Here is an 8182-nt window from a genome sequence, read left to right as displayed (position 1 = left end):
GATGTGACACAAAAGGGGTGGAGCCGATAGGGGTAGCGTCACAAAAGGGTCACCGCCCGAAGTCGAAGAAAATGTAAGTTTTCATTGGCGGGCAAGGGATTTTGTAAATGGTATTACAAATTACCGGCAGCTACATTGCCGGTATTACTGACCCTGGCAGGTGTTTTACCAGCAAGGCCAGTAAAATACAGGCTGGGCGGCAACCCTACTCCTCTCCCCAGCCTAAGGGTTACCCCGGGCAAAGGCCCCTTACGTTTTACATACCCCACGGTGCAGATTCAGGCATTGGAGTTCACGGCAGCCATCTTCTTCTCTTTGGGATGAGACCGGCGTGTCGGCTAATGCGAAGTTGGAGCAATTTTCTGTCTCACAAACATTGTCGAATCACCGATTTCATTCTGAAGATTACTGAAGCGGCTGAAGATGGCACCAGTGAACTCCGATGCCTGAAACTGCAACAAGGGGTAAGTAAAACGTTAGGGGCAACACATAGGCTGGGCAGAGGAGGGAGGGGGATCTAAGTAGGGTAAGGGGGAAGGGTTTTTTTAATGTTATGGTTGAATTCTCCTTTAAATGAGAGACTGTAAATTTACAGGAGATGGTCTGTATAAAAATATACAATAACAATAAAATGGTAACTTCACAAAGCAATAGTTTTTTTTTTACCTCAATTTGACAGCTGGAAAGAGAGAAATGAAAGTAATGTTTAAAAAACAATTAAAAAAAGAAGACCAACTAAAAAGTTGCTAAGAATAGGACGTTGTGTAATGTACCAGAAGTTAACTGTAAAGTGAATGACTCCTGTAACACAGAGTAGGTGGGACTTGAGGTGCAGTCATTGCAGTTCAGGGGTTCTTTGGTTGCTTGAAGGAGAATTAAACCCTAAACATAAACATGTTTTATATATTGAACTTATTGCACCAGCCTAAAGTTTCAGCTTGTCAATAGCAGCAATGATCCAGAACTTCAAACTTGTCACAGGGGGTCACCATCTTGGAAAGTGTCTGCGACACTCGCATGCTCAGTGGGCTCTGAGCAGCTGTTGAGAAGCTAAGTTTTGGGGTCGTCACAAATGATCAAGCAGAAAAACTAGGCTGACCTGTAATATAAGCTGATGCTACAGGGCTGATTATTAAATTCTGATGCTGGTTGCACTGGTTTCTGTGCTGCCATGTAGTAATTATCTGCATTAATTACTAATCAGCCTTATATTGTGAGATTTCTATTCTATGTGTACTGTAAATTGTGAGTGGGTCCCTAAGATTAGTAAGTGACAGCAGCACAGAGCATGTGCTGTGAATCAGCAGAAAAGAAGATGGGAAGCTACTGGGGCATCTTTGGAGACACAGATCTTTACTGCTAAAGGGCTGTGGTTGCCTTGGGCTGGTAAAGAAGCCCAAAACAAAATGTACAACATTTTTAGCCTACTTCTTTAGTTTAACTTTCCTTGTACTTCAAAGGACCAGTAACATAAAACATTTTTTTTTAAAAAAATTGTTTGTATTTAACAAAAAACAAAACAAAACACCCAAACACTTTTAACTTTAAATTCGTAAAAGGAACAGTTCAGTGTGAAAATAAAAACTGTGTAAATAGATTTTCAAAAAGTTTTCAGCTCTCTAACTCTGAGCAAGTCAGCAGCTTGAAGGGGGGCACATGGTACATATCGGTTCAGTGAGTTTGCAATTTATCCTCAACATTCAGCTCAGATTCAAAAGCAACAGGGTTACCAGTCAGTGTAAACCAAGAGAGCTGAAAAGCAGGAAGTAGTGTTCTGGCTATTATGTTACACACCCAGTCACTCCAGTCTTTATACATTACATTTTACTATAAATAGTACAAAAATGAAGCAGGAAGGGGGTTGGACCCTTAATATCAGGGGGGGGGCAGCTGGTTAATGAGAACAGAAAAGCTGAGATTCTGAACTGTTATTTTTCGTCTGTCTACACAAACGAGGAACCAGCTAATAAAGGTTTTCTTCTTAATAGTCTTAATTCTAGTACAAGTATGGGACCTGTTATACAGAATGCTCGGGGCTTTCCGGATAAGGGATCTTTCTGTAATTTGGATCGTCATACCTTAAGTCTACTAGAAAATCGTGTAAACATTAAATAAACCCAATAGGCTGGTTTTGCTTCAAATAAGAATGAATTAAATCTTAGTTTGGATCAAGTACAAGCTACTGTTTTATTATTACACAGAAAAGGGAAATCATTTTTGAGAAATCTGATTATTTGATTATAATGGAGTCTATGGGAGACAGCCTTTCCATAATTCATAGCTTTGTGGATAACGGATTTCTGGATAACGGATCCCATACCTGTAATACAACCAATGATGCATGGTTCGAACATGAGGAATTTCAAACGAGACTAAGGGGCTGATTCACTAAGGGTCGAATATCGAGGGTTAATTAACCCTCGATATTCGACTAGGAATTGAAATCCTTTAGCGCAAATTCTGCGATCGTACGATCGAAGGATTATTCCTTCGATCGAACGATAAAATCCTTCGAATCAAAGGATTTTAATCCAACGATCGAAGGAATATCTTTCGATCAAAAAAACTTAGGAAAGCCTATGGGGAAGGTCCCCATAGGCTAACATTGACTTCGGTAGCTTTTAGCTGCCGAACTAGGGGGTCGATGCTTTTTTTTAAAGAGACAGTACTTCGACTATCGAATGGTCGAATAGTCGAACGATTTTTAGTTCGAATCCTTCGATTCGAAGTAGCCCAAAAAATACTTCGAAATTCGAAGTTTTTTTACTTCGAATCCTTCACTTGAATTTAGTGAATCGGCCCCTTAGCTATCGTCTAGTCTACCGCAGGGCTCTGTACTAGGTCCCTTGCTTTTCAACTTGTTTATTAATGACCTGGAGGTGGGCATTGAAAGTACTGTTTGATACAAAAGGTTCCATGCAGGATGATGCCACTTTGCAGAGTGATTTGACTATATTGGAAAACTGGGCATCAAACTAGAAAATGAGGTTCAGTGTTGATAAAGGCAAGGTTATATACTAAATTGCAGTGTGTTGGGAGTTTCCTTAAATGAGAAGGATCTAGAGGTTTTTGTAGATAACAAGTTGTCTAATTCTGGGCAGTGTCATTATGTGGCGACTAAAGCAAAAAAAGGGCATTAACTCAATGGATGAAACATAATTTTGCTTCTTTAAAGGTCCCTGTTAAGGCCTCATCTGGAGTATGCAGTGCAGTTTTGGGCTCCAGTCCTTAAGAGGGATATAAATGAGCTGGAGAGAGTGCAAAGACGTGCAACTAAACTGGTTAGAGGGAGGGAAGCAGGGGCGATCCGCGGGCTGCTGCCACCTGAGGCAGCAACCCCGATGCCGTCCCCCTCTCCTGATCCGCGCTTAAAAGTTTAGCGTCGGAGTGGTTCAAAGGGGCAGTGTCGGACTGGCCCACCGGGATACCAGGAAAACTCCCGGTGGGCCCAGGTGTCAGTGGGCCTCTTGCTTCTAACCATTTTGCCTATTTCATTGTCATATGTCTCTATTTCTTTATGGGAAAAAAGAGGCTTAATAATGGAAGAATAGAGTAAAGTATGTAGAGATAAAAGACTAGGAAAAAAAAAGAGATTGAGTGAGGAGAGGAGGAATAAAAGTTTGGAAAGTGGGCCCATGGTCTAAGGTTTTCTGGTGGGCCCGTGGCATCACAGTCCGACACTGCAAAGGGGGCTGCATCAGTAGCGCAGCGAGCGTGTACTGCGCTTTTTGCACTAGCAGAGCCGAATTTCCGTTTTAAAAAAAGGAAATCCGGCTCTTAAAGTTAAGAGGCAGCTTTTTTCAAACTTTCATAACCTGCCAAATTCTGTAAAATGAACAAGACAATTAGGGGGCGTGGCCACAAAATTGGCGGCAAATGTTTTCCTCCTTCTTTTCATTTCCAAAATGTTGGGAGGTATACCATTATGATACTGAATTCTATAGTTAATATAAATATGTGTATATATAATTTATGTGAAGGTAGGAGGGGTGTGTGTGTATGGATGCTGGGTTTCATTTGGAGGGGTTGTACTTGATGGACTGCTGTCATATTTTTCACACTTTGCAGCAGGCCCAGCAGTGTTCAGCAACTCTGTATTAGTGAAGAACTAGGAGAGGCCCATAAGTGTCAGTCACTCCATTCCACACCCCATCCTGCATATTATTCAGAAGTACAAGTTAGGGGGCACCAGTGCAGGGTGCCTACAGATGCTGTGTGAATGAGCACTAAGGTCTGTGATTCTGCTCCTGTTTGGTCTCCACCTGCATCTGGGAAATGACCCCTCTAATGCCTCCTTTTTCTTCTTCTCAAAGGAGCACAGTGTGTGGACTTCACCTCACTATGGGGCCTATTTATCATGCTGTGTAAAAAAAACATGGCAACCAAATATACCAAACATCATCATCTGATCCCTAGGCATCTCCATGTAAAAATAACATATTTATCAAGTAAAGATGGCATCCCACATTGGGAGGCACATTCATCAAGGGTCGAATTTCAAATTCATGCAAGTTTTTTAAAATTCCCATAAACCCCCATGACCTGGAAAATCGACTAATTGAAATTTATTAATATAATTGAATTTTTAAAACTCGGATGAATAGAATTGACCTGAAAACTCGATTCAAATTCGAATCTAATTAGATTCAAGTTTTTTTTCTCGGGAAAAAACTCTGTCAGGAAGGCTGCAAACTGCTCAAAAATGATCCCTGGACCTCTCCCATTGACTTAAACAGCAATTTGTCAGGTTTTAGGTGGCAAATATTCAAGTTCGAGTTCTTAATGAGCCAGAGTATGAGAAATCTCGAAAATCAAATTTGAATTTTTTAACTCCCTAGTCAAATTTGACAGGTTTGACCATAAAAAAAATTCGAATTTTCAATTCAAACCTTGATAAATCTGCTTCATAGTGTTGCATCTATACTATTGCAATGCATCTTAAAGTGATATGGGCCAAGAAAAGCCCATCCACATTCTCCCCAATTTAACTATGTTTAGCTTTCTAATGCTGCCCTAACTATGAACATATTTCTTTCATCTATCAACCCCAAATCATTTTTACTCTAACACTTTATATAACTTACTACTACTGAACTGTGAAGTTCAGTGGGTAAAACACTGTAGTCTTAGCCAAATTGGCACAATTTTAGCAAAGTATGTGCTTCATGCTGGTTACCTAACGTCATTCTGTATACTGTATTTACACCATCCTGTTTGTGCTGCCAGGGGGTGGACTGAATAACTGCAGTGCAATAATCATACACAGGCTGGTGACTTGCTCCATTAGGCTTAAGAGTTCAACCATTTACATATTAACTTTGTTTTCTCTGTGTCTTTATTATAACACTTTCATAGATCTTGTTGTGTCCTATTGCTGGGGCTGTGACATGTGGCCTCCATTCAGATCATCATCATCATTTATTTATATAGCGCTGTCAAGATACGCAGTGCTTTATTCAGATGTACAGAACCCACAAAAATAGACTCTTTTATCCACAGACCAGTTAGTCAAAAAGCTCCAATATACTGTACAGTATCGTAATAAAATAAGACAGGTGCATACATTTGGGCACCCCAACAGAGAAATTACATCAATAATTAGTTGAGCCTCCTTTTGCAAATGTAACAGTCTCTAGAAACCTCCTATAGCCTTTGATGAGAGTCTAGATTCTGGATGGCGGTATTTTTGACCATTCGTCCATACAAAATCTCTCCAGTTCAGTTAAATTTGATGGCTGCCGAGCATGGACAACCTGCTTCAAATCATCCCATAGATTTTCAATGATATTCAAGTCGGGGGACTGTGACAGCCATTTCAGAATATTGTACTTCTCCCTCTGCATAAATGCCTTTGTAGATTTTGAAGTATGTTTAGGGTCATTGTCTTGTTGGAATATCCAACCCCTGCGTAACTTCAACTTTGTGACTGATGCTTGAACATTATCCTGAAGAATTTGTTGATATTGGGTTGAATTCATCCGACTCTTGACTTTAACAAGGGCCCCAGTCCCTGAACTAGTCACACTGCCCCACAGCATGATGGAACCTCCAGCCAATTTGACAGTAGGTAGCAGGTGTTCGTCTTCCACCATGCAAAGCAATTTTTGCTATGACCAATTAATTAAATTTTTGTCTCATCAGACCAAAGCACTTTGTTCCAAAATGACAAAATGCGGCTTGTCTAAATGAACTTTTGCATACAACAAGTGAATCTGTGAGTGCAGAAAGGGCTTCTTTCTCATCACCCTGGAATACAGATGTTCTTTGTGCAAATTGCGCTGAATTGTAGAACGATGTACAGATACACCATCTGCAGCAAGATGTTCTTGCAGGTCTTTGGAGGTGATCTTTGGGTTATCTGTAACCATTCTCACAATCCTCGGCATATGCCGCTCCTGTATTTTTCTTGGCCTGCCAGACCTGGGTTTTACAGCAACTGTGCCTGTTGCCTTCCATTGTAAAGGGTTGCTGGTGATCTGTACAGCTGGCGAGGAATTGAATGTTCTGCTTCCAATTAAGTTGCTCTGTGCCAACAACTCCACTGTGTCAGTAAAACAAAATAGTAAAGGAAAGAGAACACCAGAGACTCTCTGGAAACTTTTATTCATTATAATGGTCTTTGTACACTTGATAAAGGGTATCAACCCGAAACATGTAGTGTAACCAGAACCTGGAATAAAAGTTTTGCAGAGAGTCTGCTGGAGTTCTCCTTCCTTTACTATTTTGTTTTACTGACCCGTGGCCTTCCATTTCCTGATTACATTCCTTACAGTTAAAACTGACAGTTTAAACCTCTGAGAGAGCTTTTTGTAGCCTTCTCCTAAACCATGATACTGAACAATCTTTGTTTTCAGATCTTTTGAGAGTTACTTTGAGGATCCCATGATGTCACTCTTCAGAGGAGAGTCAAACAGAAGCACAACTTGCAATTGGCCACCTTAAATACCTCTTCTCATGATTGGACATATCTGCCTATGAAGTTCAAGGCTTAACTAATCCAACAAATTTGGTGTTGCCAGTAATCAGTACTGAACACTGTTTCACTAAAAATCTTGGCTCAGAAAACACCCCAATACCAGTGTTGGACTGGCCCACTGGGATACCAGGAAAACTCCCGGTGGGCCCAGGTGTCAGTGGTCCCTCATGCTGCTAAACTTTAGGCCTATTTCATGGCCATTCCATATTTGTATGATAAAAAGTCTAAATAGATGGAATAATTGACTATAGTATGTAAAGAAAACAGACTAGGAGAATAGAGGTTAAATGAGGAGATGGAGAATATTAGTACTGAGAGTGGGCCCCTGGTCTAATGTTTTTGGGTGGGCCCCTGGTGCCCCAGTCTGACACTGCCAAGTAATCAGATGTTCCTGGGAAATGTTTTTGTTGAAAGTGGAGTAAATTATTATACAGGCTGAGAGGGGTTCCCAAACATTTTCATTTGACTGTACTGCAATTAATTCTTTATTTTTGAATAACTCAGTAATAAGATTATGTACACAGTGTTAACTGGCCATACATCACTGCTGATGGCTAACAAACCCACTGGGTTTTTCTACAATTAAATGCTTTTAATTGATTTAGTCATGTGCTGCACAGATAGATCTCTTGTCCAATAAACAGCAGAAATAAGGTTCAGTGCATTTCGGATAATAGGTCCCATTCCCTCATTAATACATATATACAGATTTTGTGAAATGTACTATAGGTATGGGATCCGTTATCCGGGAACCCATTATCCAGAAAGCTCTGAATTAAGGAAAGATCTATAGAGACCATTTTATCCAAATAATACAAATGTTTAAAAATGATTTCCCTTTTCTCTGTAATAATAAACCAGCACCTTGTACTTGATCCCAACTAAGATATAATTAGTCCTTATTGGGTTTTATTGGAAGCAAAACCAGCCTATTGGGTTTATTTAATGTTTACATAATTTTCTAGTAGTCTTAAGGTATGAAGATCCAAATTACAGATAGATCTGTTATCCGGCAAAACCCAGGTCACGAGCATTCTGGATAAAAGGTCCCATACCTGTACTGGATTAGTTTGTTCACTTTCTCAAAATGCAAATGTGTAAATGCCGTTGCACAAAAGGCATCCTTAGTGTTTGCAGGCACAGTTTCACCTTTGCAGAATGACTTGCAGCACTTCCCATTCAAGTGCATTAAACTAAATGGCTTGG

Source organism: Xenopus laevis, chromosome 5S (genome assembly GCF_017654675.1).
Source record: "Xenopus laevis strain J_2021 chromosome 5S, Xenopus_laevis_v10.1, whole genome shotgun sequence".
In the NCBI taxonomy this organism is placed as follows: domain Eukaryota; kingdom Metazoa; phylum Chordata; class Amphibia; order Anura; family Pipidae; genus Xenopus; species Xenopus laevis.
Note: the sequence above shows the minus strand (reverse complement) of the source record.